General features: G+C 41.0%; 1 protein-coding gene across 1 annotated transcript in view; it reads right to left on the reverse strand.

The window, feature by feature from the left end:
- LOC311054859 (interferon-induced protein 44-like) overlaps positions 1-22,333 on the reverse strand; it is a gene marked incomplete at its 3' end in the record, with an annotated part of 165,958 nt that overhangs the window by 106,109 nt on the left and 37,516 nt on the right. The window lies entirely within an intron of this gene.

Below are 22,333 nucleotides of genomic sequence, written 5' to 3' on the forward strand. Positions count from 1 at the left end.
TCCCTAAAATATGTACAAAACAAAAACGTAAATTAATTTAATTAAAACAAAATAGCCAGAGTAAACTGTCAAAAGATATTGTTGAACAGGTAATATCGGGTGGTATTCATACTGTACATACTATTGCACATGATAAATACATTTATGTATTTTTACAAAACCTGTAAATATTAAAAATGTAAAAGTATATATATATATATATATATATATATATATATATAAATATATATATATATATATACATATTAAACATACCTACTCAGTCCAAGAATTAGAAGTGTAGGTTGATGCTGCAAATGGAAAATGGATTGAGATCAACTGAAGCCTTTAATACACTTTTACTGTTGCTGTTGTAACAAGTTATTTATACGTGATTTCCACGTGTCTGTGGTGTCTGTGTGTCAACTGTGGGAGGAGAATCGTACCAAAGGTCTTACAGCAGTCATATTTGGGCATCAGGGCGGGTGGCATTCATTTATAGGCTGTGGGGGCAGCGGTGGCCTAAAGGTTAGAGGAGTGTGCTTGTTACTGAATGGTTCCCGGTTAGGCTGCCTGTACCGGCAGGACAAATCTGGATGGGGAAGTGAATAGCCATCACTTCTCCCTCCCCCCAAATTGACAACCCACCTGAGCTGGAGAGACACAGAGACCCCTCTTACCGAACAAATACTCTATGCTGTGGTTCCCAAACCTTTAGTTTGAGACCCAAAAGAGAAATTTGTCGGTCAACCAAACTAGTGAAAATCCAGATCTACAAGCAACAACTCGCGCAATGCCACATTTGTGAGCTTGTAGATCTGCTATTTTCACTAAATGTATTGCTTATAATTTATGGAATGTCATTTATTTGGGAGGGGGGTATATATATATATTTTTATAATAGTAATAATTTATTAAAACAAAATGTATCGACATTTTACTCGCAACCCATACAAATTGTGTCTGCGCCCCACAAATGGGTCCCGACCCACTGTTTGGGAAACACTGCTCTATAGCAATGATTACTGCCAGAACCTTTTCACCAAAAACGTTTTGTGGAAAAAGTGCAAAAAGCACTACTCTCAAGCTCTGCCTCCCGGGGAAGCTAGACATCCCAATTAAAATATGTCTCAAAGTATTTTAGACTCCGTTATAGAACACATTTCCCTCTATGGTTGGGAGGTTCCCTTGCCCAATAAGAACGTGAAATAATAAACACATAACTGAGACTGCTAATCATAATGCTAATTATGTGAATCAATGGTAAAACACCAAATAAAGCTTGCAGAGCAGAATTAAGACCCAATAATTATCCAAATAAAACAATAGAGCGTTATATAATCACATAAAATAAAGTGGTGGTGGTGGTGTTGTACCCCCTGTATAAAGGTCATGATAAAAATGACCCAAATAATGATTGACCAATCTCGAAGCAAGCATGTCTTGCTAAAATTATTAAATCCCTTGACGTGACATTAAACTGCATCTGACAGTGAGGGGCCTAGACCAGGAGACAGAATCAGGGTACCCCAAGGCCCAAACCACTGTTACCTCCAGGTGGCCTCTGGCAAAGGCCTATCACCTGACAGCCCCCAAACAATGGTTAAGGGTAATGTTCTGGGCAGGTGAGTTTCAGCAGCATAATTAATCGGAACATATACTGTATATTAACTTATGCCCTTGAAGGGTTGCTTTCGTTGGCCTGATAAAGGCCTTTGATCTGTCATGATGTCATGATGGACTCATCAAGATCTTGAACAAAATAGGTTAACCAGTCAGTGTCGTAAAGAAACATTCAATAAAACCAAAACACTTCTACAACATGGCCTTCAATAAAATATATAACAGTCTCATGTTCAATATTATAAAAAAATATATTATAAAAACACACTTTCCATCAGCATGGTCCTTAAATCTTGAAAGCACCTGCTTTACAGGATAAACCAAATGTTAAACAAAAGTTACTGGTTCTGTTGGTTATGTATTATTTATCATTTATTATAAAAAAAGTTCCAAACAGACTTCCAGCTCCTATCATGGTATCAGGCAGTGAGAGCAGAGTGAGTCAGAGCAGTAACAGGGAGGAGGAGCCTTGCAGATTGGACTAGAAGCATGTGAAAGAATCAGTTCTTACATTTGGCAGGCTGAAGTGATACATAGGTCAGATTGGACACAATAAATATTCGGTCAAAAATATTTCTCCATTAATTATTGCCCAAAACTTTGTCAGTGATGTCAATGAAGAGTAGACAGACACCACCACAAGAGGAGAGGATCAGGTGAGTGAAAAAAAATCATTAGGCTTTGCAAGTAGAATTCTCATTTGAAAGAGCACAGATTCTGAGTCATTGGGTTTCATCTAGGAAACCCTATCACTTGCCTTTGAAATTATGTTATATTATAAAATAATCAATATAATAATTAATAATAATAATTCGGTCCACACTCCATCTGTGTTTTTTGTCAATGCACTGTATGTGAAATATGTGCTATGCATTTACCTGTCCTATAACTGTATCAGGAGCAGTGAGCGCTATTAGTACAGAACTCAGGGATGAGTTACGGGTTAAGTGTCTTGCTCAGGGACACGTTCACTGGGGCCGGGAAATTAACCGGTGTTCCCAGGCGGCCTCTACCCATAAAGCTATGGCCGCCCCCAAGGCTCCCTGTAAATGGATGGAGCTTTTCAAGACACTGTTAGGGTCAGCCTATGAGGACCATTAGAAAAACAAACAACAGCCTTATTATGATACTTTGATGTCCATGGTTGTCCTATTTTTAGTGACTGGCTTTGCTGGTGATCATTTCATCTGATGTTCTGTTCTGTTTATTTGTCTGTTCCTCAGAATCACATCAGAGCAAAAGACAACACAGGGTGGTAAGAAAATGATGTGCCACCCCACCACTGATTCAATTAAAGCGGCACTATATGTAACTTGTTTTTAATGAATAAAAAGTAATTTTGTCCAATCAGTATGGTAGAGTATGTTAATACAACTAGTCCTTACCCGGTGAAGTGCTCAGCCCCCCCCCGGCAGACAGTGGGTCTATGGAGTTGTGCAAACGTGGGGTTGTTGCGCGTCCCGTCGCACACACACTCTCTGTGTGTGCTTGTGGCAGACAGTGGGTCTGTGGTCTGTGGATCGACGCATGAGCAGTTTGTTCATTCGTCCCATAGCTCGCAAAAATGCTAATAAACAGAGCAGAGATTTGGCAAAATTGAAAAACGAGCTTCGCATTTCAGATGGTAATGGTCAATGGCTCCAGACACTGAGGAGAACTTATACAAGCTGTATGGTAGAGTATGTTAATACATAATAACTTATACAATCTGTATGGTAGAGTATGTTAATACAATATAACTTATACAATCTGTATGGTAGTGTATGTTACAATATAACTTATACAATCTGTATGGTAGTGTATGTTACAATATAACTTATACAATCTGTATGGTAGTGTATGTTACAATATAACTTATACAATCTGTATGGTAGTGTATGTTACAATATAACTTATACAATCTGTATGGTAGTGTATGTTACAATATAACTTATACAATCTGTATGGTAGTGTATGTTACAATATAACTTATACAATCTGTATGGTAGTGTATGTTACAATATAATTTATACAATCTGTATGGTAGAGTATGTTTATAGACCAATTATTTGTTTACTAACATTGAGACTGGACGCACAGGTGATTGTTTCAAGCAATCAATTCCCAGCCTGTTGTTTTGGGGTGCGCTGGTTTCAGCACACCCCAACCCCCTCTTGTGTGTTGGCTAGTGAGGCGCGTCCTAGCGAGACCTGATAGAATGGGTTTCATTGCGCGCATACTGGTTGCACGCAAAAGTTTCAGAGTGCAGCTTTAAGTTACAAGAAATTTAGAAAACAAAATATTCTAGCACGTGTCTCACAATGTCACTGCAACCGGTTTGGAGCCAGACAGAACAGATTAATGTAGCTAGAAATGCTAACTAATTGTCTCCGCCAGGCCGAAAGGCATGGCGAGAGTATGTTTTGCACCCTATCCGTCCGTCCGTCCGTCCGTCCGTCCGTCCGTGTGTCATTCTGTCTGTCCTTGTACAGCTAATCTCTGGTACCTCTGTCTCCGCCAGGAAGAAAGGCATGGCGAGAGTATGTTTTGCACCCTGTCCGTCCGTCCGTGTGTCATTCTGTCTGTCTGTGTACAGCTAATCTCCTATTATAGCACCACCATTTTTTGACAGCACTCCTACAGATTTTGTCCAAACATCACGCAAATCGACACACAGTATCTCTATAGTCATTACACTCTATAGTCAATTGCCCTGTATTTTTTACATCAGCCTTTTATAGCGCCACCAGGAGGCTGACTTTTGTAAAACATTTTTTTTTCTATTACTCCATCAGATTCTATCCAGAAATTACGCAAATTGGTACACAGTATCTCTATAGTCATGTGATCAAGACCGATGTGTCCGATATTTCATATTCCATCCTGATTGGCTAACGTTGGCTTCCAAAGTTTGCAAGATAGTTCCGTTTTGAACAAAATGCCTCAAATCATGAACGCAGTGTGCGATTTCCGTAAAATTTTGCACACACATTCTCACTAGGCCGGGGAAGAAATGCCACCCTTTTCACATTGGCCTGTTATAGCGCCACCAGTAGGTCTAATTAAGTAAAACAATTGTTTGGAACAAAATGCCTCAAATCATGAATGAAATGTCCGATTGCTGTAAAAGGCCTAAGAATAAATGGCACCCTTTTCACATTGGCCTATTATAGCGCCACCAGGAGGCCACAATAACCTACCTGACCTGGCGGAGCCCTGTGCTCCGAGGAGCACTTTTTCTAGTTGGGATTTAAATCATTACATGGAAATGTAATGATCTCCAGCCTACATATTTGCAATAGAGCATAACGGTAGCGACCATTTCGTTTACCGGGTCTGGTTCCACGTTCCATAGAAAGCCCATTCATTCAGCCCATAGAGATATCCGATAATATTTATATTAACTATTAAACAAAGGCATAGTTACAAGTTACAAGTAACTTTGCATGTTCCTTTTTAAAGTATTTTATATATGTTCTCTCATGCTTTCTTTTCTTCTCCTCTTTAATATTTTCTTTTAACATGATGTGAAGCACATTGAACCTCAAATGTATGAAATGTGCAATATAAATAGTCTGATTGATTGATTGATTGATTGATTGATTGATTGATTGATTGATTGATTGATTGATACAATTTCATGTCAATTATGTGAATACATATACTGTACATACATTCAGCTTGAGTGTTTGTATCTTGATAACAGGGAAATTCTTCATCTTTGTGACTGGAGAGACCCGTGGTGCCCATGAAACCTTCATAAGACAACTTGAACATAAAGGACAGATTCAGAAGTATTCTGTGGAAGAAAGTGACTACATCCTGGCTTTCTGCCCAAGCCCCTCACGAACTGGAACTGATGTCCAGGAGGCAATGGGGAAGATTCCAAGTGAGAAATTATCTAATAAGAGTTATTGGATTCATTGATGTATAAATTATCCATCCAGATTCATTATTTTATTAATTATCTCTCTCTCTCTCTCTTGAAAGGTGGTAAACCAGTGATTCTGGTGGTGATGCATCACAAACATGGAGTTGCAGCTCATCTAGATGACAGCAGTAGACATGTGAGCAGAGAAGATGTCATCCTCACTGTCGACACTCTGTTCTGGGAAGGTGAATTCCTGATCTGCAGCCATAATGAGAAAGCCTTCAGTAAAGTGCAGCGGGCTATTGGACATCGTTCGCCACAGGTTAATATTTATTATTATTCTCATTGAATTGATTGCTTTAGATATATTCTCTTTTCAGAGCATTCTTCCTTCATTGAGGTACAGGGTTAGAAGAATGGTGATCCTTGGAGCTTGTTAGGCACGACATACTGTAGCATTTATTCCATAACACAGCCATAGAACACTCAATACATTTCTGTGGAGGGATTAATCTCAGTGACATTATAATAGCTCTCTGTGCGTATGCCTACTCATCCAATAATGAATTGCTGTGACTCGGGCCCAGCTGTCATTTAGTTTCATATCCATTTGAAAGATTGTGAAATGTGTATTTAGGAAAATAGCAAGACTTGTCCATGAGATTCACATGGACCACATTATCTGTATTTGACAGGACCGCATTCAAAGCAGCACTAAACACATGTAAACTTCATTAAATGAACACATACAGTACATTACTTACTTACTAATCTCTCAAGAACAGATTGTGCTCTGCGTTTAAACCAGCCGGGGGGTTTGTCATATCGCGTACGCACTGGCCTACAAGTGGGCGTGCCTTCAGATCAGGAAGCAGGCCGCGCTTTACCCAATCAAATGTAGTGGGCGGGATTTACGTGTCCACCGATCCTTCCCCTCTCGAAACAAACCAAAACTAATTTAACAATAGCGTCCTCGAAGCAGACAAAACCACGGAAAGATATTCACATTTTAACTTGCTCTTTCATCATAGAAACAAGTGGGCTTATAACCAAAACCATCATGTTCTCTGGGAGAAGTGGTGTTAGTGTTCCGTGTAGAAATATTGTTAGTGGGAATGAAAACATAAGCGCACCACCGGAAGTGAAAGGCTGAAGGTAGACCAAAACCCCGGTTTCCTTGCGCACGGGTGCTACGTCGACTTCCTCCCAGAGCCAAGTGAAAGAGTAAAAAACAGCAGAGGGCGCTGTTTTTCCTTTTCATTTGGCGATGGGTTCCCAGATTGCTTACTTACTTACTTATCCTCTTTGCCCCTATGGGGCTTAAGGCATTGATAATGTTCCTCCACCTATCATGGTCTGTGGCAACCAGTTGTGTCTTGCCCCAAGAGAGACCCATCTCCACCAGCTAATCCTCTACAGTTCTGTACCAGGTGATCTTAGGTCAGCCTCGTTTCCTTTTCCCCGCTGGTATGTATGTCCCACATACATATGGGACACATAAATGGACAGGTCCATTTCTGCAAACAAGAATTAGTTGTTGCGGACTCGTGTAATTGGTGTCCCATAGTATGCGTTCATTGAAAGTAGTTTATATGTGCTTAGTCGGTCAGTTTACACAAACTCTCATTTGGTTAGGGATGTGTTAAACTTTATGCAGCTTGAGCATATTTAGCATATTTACGAGGCTTCCTAATCCATGTTTAATAGCATTTGTCGGCCCCTTTCAGAATATATTACTACTAAATAAATAAACAAAATAACTGATGAATTTGAATTGAAAAATGATCCCTCCACCTCCTTTTCTGAAATATCTCTAGTCACTGCCCTTGACCTATTTAAAGCACATATTTGACTGTTACACCATGACCTTCAAATTAAATGTTTATATTTATTTTCTTTCTCTCTCTTTTTACTTTTTCTTTTGTTTTTATTATTTTCTTCTTTTTTGTTACAGTGTTGTACCTGTTGTGTGGTTGTGTGATTAAAGTCTGTTTAGGGTTATTAGTGGCCGTGATCGTGATTGTGATCGTGACCTGCAGGAGGCGTCCATAGAGGTCCATGTTTCTGATGTGGTCTTCCCATGTGACATCAAGAGAGAATTCTTGTCATGTATTGCTGTTATTAGCCTTCTTAGTTCTTAACCTTCCTTATTGGTTGATGTTTGATAGTTAATGACTTTTTACATAAGTTAGAAGCTCTAGGCCTACAGACTTGTGCTCCTTTTAGCATAGTTTTTGTAACTGTACTGCCATACTGTTTACAAAACATACTAGAGTTCCTTCACATGTCTATATATGTAATTATGTATTGTATTCTAAGTAAATTAAAATATATTGTAATATGCTGAGTTGTTCTTCACTTGGGCACTATAATTGATTATAATTATATAGTATTATATACTTATAATACTATAGTTGATTCATATAAATACATGTTTATTTATTAGACAAAGAAATAACATTAGTAAACAAATCACATGATTTATTCTATTTAAGAGGCTTTGCCAACATCAGGGGCGAGAGCACTGAACAAATTGTAGTAACGCTGTAGTGGGTTGCTGCCTCATTTAGTTGAGACCGAGAGTCCATGTCTATTGGTGTAACAAAGCCCTGCACCAACTGTCTTTTAGTAAAAGACATTTGGTGCAGTTGGTAGGCGGTTGTTATCATGTAAAAGTTTTACATGGTAACAACCGCCTACCATCTGCCTAGAGTGCTTTTTTCTGCTATACATGAAAAAGGGGGGGTCAACAGAAACAGACTTCATTATAACTAGTACCAAATAAAGTTTTAGACGAGCTTTCTAAGTTTTAGTCAGACTCTTAATCCCTGACGTAGAAGACCAACTAAGATCATGCTTTGTTGAGGCCTGTTACCAGGGGTGAAAGTGGCTTGAAGTTCTTGCCGAAACTATACGCCGACCTTCACCTCCTCATATTGTTTCCCTCATTCATGAATCCCTGAACACATGCATGCACATGCACCAATTGCTTTATGCCTGTACAGTATGTTGTAGAAATTACAAGCACATGCTATCATGCATAGAAAGGTATTTGTTTAAATCAAATGGTAATGTGTTAATGTTGACACCATTTAAACTCAACAATTGGGCTACTTTTAATTTTCTTTGGAATTACAAGCACTTAAAGCACTTCATGTATAGCACAATTAAATCAAATGGTGTATGTACCACAGTTGTGTTGATTTTAACACAGAACTTCAATATCAATATCAAAAATTCAACAATTACTTTTTTTAAAAATATAAATTAAACATATCTATAACCCATAACTGTGGCGGCTGTGGCCCAGGAGGAAGAGGTCGTCCAATGATCTGTGGGTCAGCGGTTCCAAATCCCGGCTCCTCCTGTCCACATGCCGAAGTGTCCTTGGGCAAGACACTGAACCCTACATTGCCTCCAATGATTCAGTCGGTGTTAGCTTGCTACCATTGGTGTGTGAATGTGTGAAGTGAGGACGCTGGTGTTGACTGTTCGCCGCTTCACCTCCCAATGTATGAATAAATTAACCATTGTAAAGCGCTTTGAGTAAGTGTGAGAATTTAGAAAAGCGCCATAAAAATGCAATTCATTATTATTATTATTATTATAACTAAACAAACTATCCTAATAATTTGTCAGCCAACCACAAACATGTAAAGAAGAATGTTGGTGGAATTTAATTAGTCTCTGCTAGTGCACCTTATGTCAAGAGTGTGTGGTTTGGTTGTGAGGGGAAAGCAATTGAGCGTACAGGAATAATAAATCAAACACACCCTTTCCAAGCACTAGTGTTTTGCTGTAATCTATTTAAAGCTCAATGATCTGCTCTGGTGTAGATCGGGTAAATTGCACACAAACACATAGGCACGCACAAAGGCTGTTTCAGTATTCGCTGTAGATCGGATCTGCAGCCTGAAAAGCAAACTGAGTCTAGTTGCGCACCCATGTGCTTGCACAACACAGACATTGACGTTGAGGCTCATGGGTGAACAAAACCTCTCTCTCGTGGAGTATATTAACACCATAAACAGAAAAAGGATTACGTTTACACAAACACACTGGAAGTTGTTGTTGTGTTACATGATGGCTAGTAAGCAGGTTGCTTTCAGATGATCATATGACACTCTGTGAACATGAAGTTATTATTATACAATACAACGTAATTGTCTATTTCACTCACATTGCATGACTTAAAACCGTGCACTGGCCAGAAGGGTTGAAATGAATACAAGAACGTTTGGCCCCCAAAGCTACTCAACCCGGTCAAATCCGGTGACCTTGGAGCGGTCAGCACCATGTATTTCTGGCCACCAAAACCTACTCGGCCCTGTCAAAGGGATTTTGAAATGTAGTGAACATTTGTAAAGAACTGCTAGTTAATGCAATAATGTCTGAGTTGAATACACTCCTCTCTTTCCTATGACATCTGTTATACCCTACTGCAGACATTCTGACAAATTGGCTGGTTTGTGGCTGGGGGGTGGGGGGAATAGTTGAAAGATAGGTGTGTTCTGCCCCTGGCTGGAACAAAGGGAATTATAATCCTCTTTGTTTTCAGGTTTTTATCGATGTTAATGAAGCTGTTGGGTCGGAGGAGGGATTGCACTATGTTGCCATTTTGGTGATGAGTATGTAAGTCACTTGCAGTCAGAGTGTTCTTTGAGTTCGAGGGCTGAGGTGGTTTTCCATACAGATCTGTTTTACTGGCATTGTGAGTCTCGTATCTCCTCCTGATATCAAGAATATATCATTGATTCTTCTCAAACTGTGACTTCGTAAGTGCCTTATTTTGTCTATCTTGTTTGACTGAGTTCCCATTCAGATTCTGCTTTAACAGCCCCCGGAACACTCGGCGCCAAAGCGTACTCGGCAAAACGCTTGACTTCTCGGGGGTAACATTCGGCCGCTGGGGCTGAGCGTGAAAAAAATGGGGCCCACTAGGTTTTAGGCGTACCATTCCGGTTATCATTGTTGAAACATGTCCATTGCTTTATTTACTACCGCTTTGGCACATGAAATGCCTTAAAAGTCTAAATTGTGATCGATGTTCTTTTGATATTCATGTTGTTGAGCAAGTTTATCGGGCTGTCCATATCAAACACTATAACTATATAGTTTACCATTGTATTTATCTTATCGTGTCTTTATAGTTGTGATGTTTACTTTGCTATCCACTTGAGTTTTACGGGACGGGTGGCAACCCTATTAAATGGGCTGCCGGCTCATTTAATTGAGACTCTTTGTGTAACTTAGCCCTAGGGTGACCAAATGTCCCGCTTTGTGCGGATAGCACAAGTCTGTAGGCCTATGCATTTAAAATCTTGGTTTTATCAACTAACTGGCTGTGCGCAGTGGAGCATGTCATCAGGGGGCGGGCCGAGTTTGTGTGTGTGTGTGTGTGTGTGTGTGTGTGTGTGTGTGTGTGTGTGTGTGTGTGTGTGTGTGTGTCGAGAAACGCAGCCCAAAACACTCGCCCCAAAACACACTCGCCCCTATGTTTTTCGCCGACCAAGGCCACCGGATATACCCGGGGCGATTTTTTTTTTTTTTGTGTTTTGGGGCGAGTGTTTTGAACAAGGCGTTATTGTAAACAAGCAGTGAATGAAATCACGTGTTGCTGGTGGAATAGACCAATTATTTGTTTACCAACATTGAGACTGGATGCACAGGTGAATTTTTCATGCAATCAATTCTCAACCTGTTGTTTTGGGGTGCGCTGGTTTCAGCACACCCCAACCCCCTCTTGTGTGTTGGCTAGTGAGGGCGCGTCCTAGCGAGACCTGATAGAATGGGTTTCATTGTGCGCATAGTACTGGTTGCACGCATACTGGTTCTTATCAGCGTGACGTCGTCTGTTAAGGGGTCTATACAAGTCGGAAAGAAAATAATCAGGAGCTCAACAACATAATAAGATACAAGAGCTATCTGTGCTAGCTGCAAAGTGTGCATATTTAAGCAAGTATTTTAAAACAGTGAAAGCTACCGAGGAAAAAGAAACAGAAACTGATAGACCCCCGCCATGACTCAAACTAGTGACCACGTTGTGAATAATTATAAACAAACAACCTCCTGGTGCTTCCAAGTTGGGGGGTAGTTTGACCAAAACCTAAGGTATTGAAGAGGAGGACACGGAGAATGTTATGATCATCAGAGATCAGAGGATTTAGCAGCTGCCATTCTGATAATGTTAGGAGCAATGGACCAGGCAACAGTGACACTACGACCAGGTAGGGTCCAACCAAGTGTTTCTAAATGGACTGCAGTCTGCACAGAACCCTATCCATCAGATCCAAAGTAGACTAGGTAAAGACCATTCTTCCAAGACCTCTGAAACAAAGGGGTTTATAGTGAGAACTTGGCATCATTGTGAGCTCCTTATTGGATGTAATTAATGTCTTCACGATCAAATCAAAGCCTCTTGGTAGGTTGTATTGTCCAGTAAATACAGATAATTTCAAATGCATTTCTGTTGTTAAGTTTTTATTTGCATAGTAGTTCTATTATAGTTATTGTTATCATACTCCTATTACAGAGAGGATTTCATACGCCCCACTTTTTGCAAAAAAAAAACACGTTTTAATTGTGTTTAATTTTTTTTATAATAAATCGGTAAAATCAGGCAAAAATAAGAATTAAATAACATAACCCTAACCTAACCCTAATCCTAAAACCGAAATAAAGTAACCAAATACTGGAAAAAAACAAACACAATCCGCCCAATAACAGCGCAAAGCGCGCGCGCGCGCGGGGGGGTGGGGGGGGGGCACCTGCGCGCGTGTGCATGGCACACCTCTGTCGTTTTAAATGTTAATTGACTAACTACCAAGTTCACCATTGTCTTTATTATCTCCGCCAGGCCGAAAGGCATGGCGAGAGAGTATGTTTTTCCCCTTGTCTGTCCGTCCTTCTGTCTGTGACCAGCTAATCTCCGTCACCACTGGCCCGGTCGCTGTGAAACTGCACACACACACTCCCTGGATTCCCACAAGGCCCAGGAGGAAATACCACTTGAAAACGTTCAAATCAGCCTCAGGGTGGCGCTATAACAGGCCGATTCCTGTTTTTACCTATAACTGCACCGATCTGTGTGAAACTTTGCACGCACACTCACTAGAGGTCAAGGAAAAACCTTTTAGAGCGCCACCAGGAGGCTGACTTTTGTAAAACACATTTTTTGCTATTACTCCTTCAGATTCTGTCCAAAAATCACACATCATGTGATCAAGATGGATGTGTCCGATATTTCATATTCCATCCTACTTGGATAACATGGCTAACAACCTAGTTTGCAGGATAGGTCAGTTTTCAACAAAATTCCTCAAATCATGAAGGCAGTGTGCGATTTCCGTGACATTTTGCACACACATTCCCATTAATTAGGTCGAGGAAGAAATGCCACCCTTTTCACATTGGCCTATTATAGTGCCACCAGGAGGCCATAATAACCTACCTGACCTGGCGGAAACTTATTTTATTATGAAAATCACATTTTCAATTATTTCGACCCTTTTGAGACATGAATGCATCAATAATGGCAAAGGCTTGCATACAACAACGGAAGGCTTTTGTATAACCAATATTGTTCCATTATTAGCTTTAACATATACGTATTACAAATTGTATTACACCTTGATAGTATGTCGAGTGGTGCCAGGAAAAATATATTTCAAAAATATGAATCAGGATGTCAGGATATCATGAGACAAAGCGGTACTCCCTCAATCAAAAGTGAAATAAAACATCAAAATAATAAACAGTATTAATATTTCTTATCTGACAGGGTTGACAACGTTAAGAGACTTAATGAACTTCATTCTGTTTGCAGGGTTTAAAGGAGACACACCATGAATTAAAAAAAAAAAATGATATTTAATATCATATGGTGTATGTCCCTCAAACCATTTTCAAAAGGTTTGAGCCCAAATCAACACTCAGATATACTCATCCCAAGTCAATTCTCTCAGGCTTATAAAGCACTTTCAGCTGCAATACCAAAACGTCCTGTTGGGCAGAGGGGGGGCTACTGAGCAATTCTGTCTGTCAAAATACATGGGCAGAAAGTTTCGTGATGTAAGCAAACTTGCCATTTCTGAGATGGCCTGTTCAGACACGCCCATTCTGAAAATCTCTGAAATGAGAATGAATGACTGAATGTTAAAAAAAAAATGTTTTGGGGTACAAGAGACACTGGGGAAATTCATGGTGTGTCTCCTTTAAATGAACTTGTTCTAGAATATATAAGGACGCCTCAGGATAAAAGGGAAGTAGCTGAACAGTCATATGGATATTTGTGGAAGGCCACTGTGTTCCCACGTGGAAAGTCATATTGTGAAGTCATGACACACAAGCAATCATATGGTTGATGAAGGTGGTTGTTAAATAGGGAACTGTGAATTACATAATTTCCTCTTTGCTTTGCTTTTTAATCACTCTTTTCTGTGGTGCGCAATGAGTTGCACTTTCTGTATGAATTCTCTTTCATCACATGAATTCCAGCATGCTTATTCTGGACGCTTGCAGCTATTTATGGCAAAGAGATTTGAAGTAGAGGGACAAAGAAAGAGGATCTATAGGGGAGGCATGCGTTAATCCGACAGACCTTTTCTCCGACTACGTGGCATCCGCGTGCGGTTAGGGTTAGGGTGCGGGTTTGGTTCGGGTTTACTGTTTAATGTCGGAGCGTTGCACCCATCTATAGAGCCCTGGGGGACTTGTGTCTGTCTGTCTGTCTGTCTGTCTGTCTGTCTGTCTGTCTGTCTGTCTGTCTGTCTGTCTGTCTGTCTGTCTGTCTGTCTGTCCCGGATCAGGCTGAAACTTCCCATAATGGTGTGTTATGATCCGGGGGAAGGTCATCGGCAACTTTTTGTTTGTTAATGTTTTATACTTTAATAATTAACTTTTTAAAACTTAAATGTTACACTGGAAGTCAAAGGACAGGAAGCTTTGGCCAGACATCACAACACTGGCGTCCTACTGATGTCACAGCACTGACGTCATAGATTGACCTGCCAGTACCTTGTGCCTATTTCACCTGTGGAATGAATAACCCGGTCAACGCTGGAAACCCTGGGTAGTGAGATATACTGTATATACAGTAAGTAACGTTGGGTTTGGTTTGGTTTCATTGTGATAGGAGGCCAAAAGGGCAAAGGCAGCTAACTGCCTAAATTCAAATGATTGACAAAAACAGTCACACTCTGCATACTTTCATACAACCCAGGATGTTTACAATAATAATTACGTACGTACGTGACATACTATTTTCCTAGAAGGTGAGTTAGAGTAAAAATCTGAAAAACTGCAATTCCCCTCTTGCTCAAGTCAAACATGGTCTTTTTTCTTTTTTCAAGTCTTTCTTCATCTTACACGTTACACAGATTCATGCTGTCCAAGCCATCATGCTGGTGTTGGGTGACTTATAGTTTTGAAAATGTGAACTTGGACACTCTGGGTCCCTGGTCTTCAGTTACCCTGCTGGGAGGCATGCGTTAATCCGACAGACCTTTTCTCCGACTATGTGGCATCCGCGTGCGGTTAGGGTTAGGGTGCGGGTTTGGTTCGGGTTTAGTATTGAAACGTCGGAGCGCTGCGCTGTCGGAGGAATGCGCTGTCGGATTAACGTACTGCACCCACCCTGCTACCAATAACTAACAGAGTTCAGTTAACCATTAAGTTAACCATTGTGGCAAACCTGTGACTTCCAGACAATTTACAGCATCAAGCAGACGTCAAGGTATTTGGTTGTAAATACTATTTACAACCTCATGGTCCTTCTTTACAAATAAAGGGACTCATATGTGTGTGCTACTGGTCAAAGCTGCCACATGTCGCGATTCTAGAATCATTAGAAAACAGCCAATTAAATTTGATTTTTTTTTGTGTGTTTTTCTTTTTTGTTTTCATATCAACACATCGGGTGCCAAACACGGTCTGAACCGTGTGTTTACATAGTAGCGCTTCGGTGCCGAACACGGTCTGAACCGTGAGTCTAGTATTTTTGTTTTTTTTGTTTTTCTCCGCGCGGCCGGGGCTAGAGTAGCTCTGGGAGCACCCATTGTAATCCTGCGAAGGAAGTGCCAGATCACTCACCGGAAACAAAAAAATATATCCCATCCGCTTCCTGTCTATTTCCTACTTTGAAACGCCTATATCTCCGAATCTGTTTCCTGTGGGGAAAACCGGTCATGCGCGATGCGCGATCCCCCCCCGTTGTAACTCGCAAGTGAAATGTTATGGTTCCAGGCTGTAGCCAGGGTCATCGCTCAACATGAATGGATGCTTTTTTTCGTGTGGATTTGCTCGTCGCGGAGTCTACAGATTTAAACAGTAAAGCGCAGTCAATGGGGAGAATGCTGGCACCCAACGTAAGTTGTTATGAAAAAACGCTGGCACCCGATGTGTTAACATAGTTCGAATGTTGAAGAAGGTTTGTATTGCAAAAGATAGTCGTTTTAGAATCATTAAAGGGCAAGACCACTTTGGTCGAGGTTTGGTTTGTGTAGTTACCTTGCCATGATGTAACTCCAAAGGTGGACAAGAAATGAAAAATAATTACTCCATTAATTAGAAATTGATAATTACAAATATGCTCCCCATTGACTTATATTGTACACTGAAACAGCTCTCAAAGTCACTCTTTTAGCACATAAACGAACACAAACTAAACTGATTCAGACAATATAGAACATCACCAAACCCAGTACTGTTTATTTTTTTAATAAAAATGTCAACTTCCTGATGATTTTACTATTTGAAGATCCGGATCCGCTGATCCAGTCCAGGTTTTCTTTCTAATAAAAATAGCTAAATCAACAGTAAGTTAACATTTTTATTTAAAAAAAAAACAGTACTGGGTTTGGTGATGTTCTATATGGTCTGAATCAACTTTGTTTACATTCGTTTACATGCTAAAAGAGCAACTTTGAGAGCTGTTTTACTGTACAATGTAAGTCAATGGGGAGCATATTTTGAATGATCAATTTCTAATCAATGCAGCAATTATTTTTTATTTCTTGACCACCTTTGGAGTTACATCATGGCAAGGTAACCACACAACCCAAACCTCTACCAAAGTGGTCTTGCCCTTTAAGTGGTTTAAATTACATTACAAAAACAGCTGTGTTTGAGTCTGGTTTATGTACGGGCCCTCATAAGTACCCGTATCTTCCGTATTGTTCAATAAAAAGCATTTTGATCCGATTGGTGGCCATTGTCTCCGTTTTTTTTTCCAACTACGCGACCACCGATCGCATTAAAATGCTTTGTATTGAACAATACAGAAGATACGGGTACTTAGACCCACCCGAAGTGAATTGTAACATCCGTGGCCATGGGTTAAGCACTGTATATTTGAAATCTGAACATTTATGTAGATGTACAGGCTGTAATTGAACAAAGTGCAAACACCAGGTTGCAGTTCCAATTGCCGATCTACAAGCATGCATTGAGCTTGTAGATCTGCTATTTTCAAATAAATATTTTATGAAATCTATTATGATGATTATTTAATATGCCTATTTTTTACAACGCAGATCCATGGGGGTCCCTGGCACTAAATAGAATGGACAGCTGACTGAACGGTGTCAATGGGGGAGTGATTAGAGGAGTGGCTAGGCTGAATAAATTACCCATTGTTCACGCCCATTACCTGGAGCTGAGAGGTGCTAGAAGTGACATTTCTTTAGAAGGGATTATCTCAGTTTGCACTATTATAGATAATAAGATTCAAATGAGCACATCTTCTTCAAATATGTTCCATTCATAATAATGAAAAATTAAAAATAAAGCATTGTACCCAGTCACATATGTCAGAGACAACAAGATGCTGGTAAATTAAAAAAAAGAGTACTTACTACTGTTTGACTTGTTGTAGTAGTAGTTATTTATTTATTTCGGTCTATTTAACAGAACAGATACATTACATTACGTTACATTAAAGTCATTTAGCAGACGCTTTTATCCAAAGCGACTTACAATAAGTGCATTCAACATAGGTAGGGAACGAAACTACTAATCACCAGAAGTCCTAAGTGCATTTTCTGCTAAAACAAGCAACCAAGAGTATACCTAGCGCTAAGGTAAAAGTACAATATATCAGCTACCTACTTTCTTAAATTTTAAAATCTTTCTGGATACGAGCCGCTACGGGGAGCCAGTGTAGAGCACAGAAAAGGATAGTTGTGTGGGAGAACTTGGGGCGGTTGAACACCAGACGAGCCGCAGCTTTATGAACAAGCTCCAGCGGTCTGATGGCAGATGCTGGAGCACCAGCAAGGAGGGAGTTGCAGTAGTCCAGGCGGGAGATGACAAGAGCCTGGATGAGCACCTGGCCTGCCTTCTCCGTGAGGAAGGGGCGATTCCTCCTGATGTTGTAGAGGAGGAATCTGCAGGACCGTGTCACTGATGTGATGTTTTCCGAGAACGGCAGTTGATCGTCCAGCGTCACACCCAGATTCTTCGCACTCTGAGTTGACGTCACCACAGCATTATCAATGGTGATGGCCATGTCTCGGTGCGGACAGCCCTTCCCCGGGAGGAACATCAGCTCGGTCTTGTCTAGGTTGAGCTTCAGGTGGTGCGTCGACATCCACTCCGAGATGTCAGCCAGACAAGCAGCAATGCGTGCCTCCACTTGTGTGTCAGAGGGGGGAATGAGAGGATCAGCTGGGTGTCATCGGCAGAGCAGTGGTGGCTCTAGTGGCATGGAGTGACTCCGTTACTGCCAGGAGGGCAGTCTCGGTCGAGTGACCCACTTTGAACCCAGACTGGTGGGAGTCCAGGAGGTTGTTCTAGTGGAGGTACGAGGACAGTTGTTTGAAGATATATATATATATATATGTGTGTGTGTGTGTGTGTGTGTGTGTCCTGTCCGTCCGCAAGCAGCTAATTTCCGGCACCGTTGGCCCGGTCGCTGCGAAACTGTGCATACACACTCCCTGGATGCCAATCCTCTGCCCCAAGTTTTTCACATGGGCCTGTTATAGCGCCACCAGGAGGCCGATTTGTGCAAAACCCATTTTTGGATATTACTCCTATTTCCAAACGTCATGCAAATCGGTACACATATCATTTGATCAACACGGAACTGTCCGATTTCCCATATCCATCCTAATTGGCTAAGGTTGGCTTCCAAAGTTTGCAAGACTGGTCCGTTTTGAACAAAATGCCTCAAATTATGCACGCAGCTTGTGATTTCCGCTATAATTTGTAATCCATAAAGAAACTTAGACGCTTGGTTTTGCCTCACCGCTGTTCTCGGCTCCTCCCGACTCCAACACCGACCGGCGTCACGTTCGCAAACACCACAGCGCTCGTCTCCCACGAAAATGCATTTTCGTTTCAGTTTCAGTTTAATTTCCAATTGTATCCAATAAGGATAGAGAACTCAGTCAGGATACAGATTAAACAAGTGAAATTGGAAGTGATGACACTAAGAAATGAGCTGACAAAATGGGAAGTGGAACACTATAAAAACTAGACGCGTCGCAATTCTGGGAAATCGCAAAGTGGTTGCGCCGATGGCGGTCGCGGCCGCCGGGGCACGAGGAATACGGCGGGAGGAATACCGTCGGAGGCAGCGCGACGTGCCATTCGAATTCGGTGCCGATCGGATCCCACGCTCGTGATACGTGCGTTTTTGATTTGAGGAAATAGGCCCCTCCCACTAAAGAAATAGGCCCCTACTATAAATGTGACGGGGCAATTACGTTGTCACTTCACTCCTGAGATGACTTGTATTTCATTTTGAGAGGATTGATCCCCCCAAAAATCATGTGTTTTGCATCAAGCATTACATTACATTACATTACAGTCATTTAGCAGACGCTTTTATCCAAAGCGACTTACAATAAGTGTATTCAACATAGGTAGGAAACGAAAACTACTAATCACCAGAAGTCTTAAGTGCATTTTCTGCAAAAAACAAGCAACCAAGAGTATACCTGGCTGCCCAAGTAAATCCCTAAATAGCCTGCAGCTAGTCCTAAATGCCGCTGCGCGCATACTGACAGGAACCAGAAGAAGAGATCATATCACTCCTTCATTGGCCTCTTTGCACTGGCTCCCGGTTAAATACAGAATAGAGTTTAAAGTTCTCCTCCTCACATACAAGGCTCTCAATGGACAGGCACCAGTATATCTCAAGGAACTCATCGAGCCCTATAAACCAGCCAGAACACCATTGCGTCCACAATATGAAAAAATGCTTACGGCTCCAGGAAACCCCAAAAAAGTTAGAACAGGAGGCAGAGCATTTAAGTTTCAGGCACCTCAGCTGTGGAACCATCTCCCAGTCTCAGTCCGTGAAGCAGACACACTCTGTATATTTAAGACTAGACTAAAAACCTTTCTCTATGATAAAGCCTATAGCCAAAGTGTATAGACTGACTCAGTCACCCTATAGTCATCCTCTCTCCCCTCCCCACCTCCCCTTTCTCCTCTCTCCTCTCGTCCTCTCTCTTCTCGTCCTCCCTTTGGTTGTGTGGGTTTGTGTCCCATTGGTACAATCGTAATTAACCCTGTACGGATTCACGCTCTAGTAAGGCCTGCCACTAATTCTACAACCGGGGACCCGCTCCCCGGAGTTTCTTTTATTTCCCACGTCGCAGGTCCATGGACTGTCACTACGGACCCCCAGCTGCGGCTCAAGACTGTGACTGCGGACCGGGCCTCTCCATGGAGCACGACCGTGGATTTCTACTACATTACAATATACCACTACACTATACTGTATATGATCTTAACATTCTTATATTATACCATTATATACTGCATACACATTATTGCTTTACTATATTACTGTATATTATCATATACTATCCTACACTATTATATGTGCTACTATTGTTATTGTTACTACTTGCACTGTATCTCTTTCTGCCTCTACTCTGTCTCTCCCTCTCTCTCTCTTCTTTCCCCCGACACGGTCGAGGCAGAAGGCCGCCACCCTAGAGCCTAGGGTCTGCCTGACGTTTCTTCCAGTTAAGCGGGAGTTTTTCGTTGCCACTGTCGCAAAATTGCTTGCTCAGGGTGGGATGTCGGGTCTCTTTTCTCTACATGTAAAGTGTCTTGAGACAACTTGTTGTGATTTGACACTTTAATAAAATTGAATTGAATTGAATTGAATTACCTAGTGCTAAGGTAAAAGTGCAATATATCAGCTACCTATTTCCTTAAACAGATGAGACAAAATAGCAAAATCAAATGAGCAGGAGCTAAAACAAATAAGTGTATCAACTAAACAAGATCCAATAAACAATACAACAATAGAAAACAAGCGTTCGTACAACTAGTTAACAACAAGTAGGCCAGGCAGAGAGGAAGGGTAGTGTTTCCTGAAGAGGTGGGTTTTTTCAGCCTGCGGCGAAATATGGGCAGTGACTCTGCTGTCCTGACATCAGTGGGAAGTTCATTCCACCACTGTGGGGCCAGAACAGAAAAGAGTCGTGACCGTGTGGATCAGCCAGAAGGACCCTTGAGTGATGAGGCAATCAGTCGCCCAGAGGTGGCAGACCGAAGTGGTCGGGCAGGGGTGCAGGCATCAACCATAGCCCAGATACTTTTTTGCGCATTTGTGGCGCCCCCTATGGATCAAAGTGGAAATGCTTAAGGGGATTCGTTGAGTGAACCACCATTGACATGTGATTCAAATTTGGGATGGACCGGACGTTCTGTTTGTGATTTTTGGTGTTTTTTTGTAAAATGGGCCCCTCCCACTAAATTTGGAAGCCAATTACGGATAGGGTGACCACCGCGTCCCGCACAAGCAGAGCAATGTCCTGAAAATCAAAGATATGGGAAAAAAAAATATATATATATATATATATATATATATATATATATATATATATATATATATATTTTTTTTTTTTTTTTTTTTTTTTTTTTTTTGATAATAAATCGGTAAAATCAGGCAAAAATAAGAATTAAATAACATAACCCTAACCTAACCCTAATCCTAAACCTAAAACCGAAATAAAGAAACCAAAAACTGGAAAAAAACTAACCCAATCCGCCCAGCACCGAAAAAAAAAAATGCGCGCGCGTGCATGAGGACCCCCCGCGATGTCCCGCGATGTCCCGCGAAACGGGTTCATCTGTCCCTCATTGGACCTGTTTGAAGGTGGTCACCCTAATTACGGACGAACGGTATGGACTATCAAAATTTCGCTTCGAGGTATTTATCGCATGGGTCCAGAGATCATGTGTATCGATTTTTGTGAGATTTGGACAAAATATCTGGGAAAAGGAGCTAAAAGTGTGTTTTGAAGAAAATTTGAAATGGCGGAAAATCTATCCAGACGCAAATGGGCGTGGCCTATATGGGTTGCGTCATGACCCAAGGAATCCATGGGGGAAAATATTTTTATTCTACGACCTACTGTTCAAGAGTTATAGGCCAAAACGTAAAGTGGGCTTTTATAGTGCCACCATGTGGCTGAATGATATAATTTTTCTTTTAATAATTTCACACTAAATTATGAACCTCCCCTTCAAGGCTTGTAACTCTAGCTCTTACGGTTTCTGAGAAAAAAATACTTGAATTTGAGTTTTTTCATTTTCCCATTAAAGTGGATGGGGACATTTAATGCGCTAATGAATCAATATCAATTAAACTATACAACCAATCTCTCAGCAAAGTACAAGCCCTTGATTCCCGATGAAGCCGGTCATTTTGACATATGGCACTAAATTGGGAAAAATAAACTGTGGGAGAAATAACGCGATGAAATAAAGTTTATCTAGAAAGAAAGAATAAAGATGATATATTTTGTGTTGTGTTGTGTTGTGTTGTGTTGTGTTGTGTTGTGTTGTGTTGTGTTGTGTTGTGTTGTGTTGTGTTGCGTTGCGTTGTGGACCTGCTGTTTCTTATGGTCCGACTGT

Source organism: Gymnoscopelus microlampas (genome assembly GCF_963454915.1).
Source record: "Gymnoscopelus microlampas genome assembly, chromosome: 11".
NCBI lineage: Eukaryota > Metazoa > Chordata > Actinopteri > Myctophiformes > Myctophidae > Gymnoscopelus > Gymnoscopelus microlampas.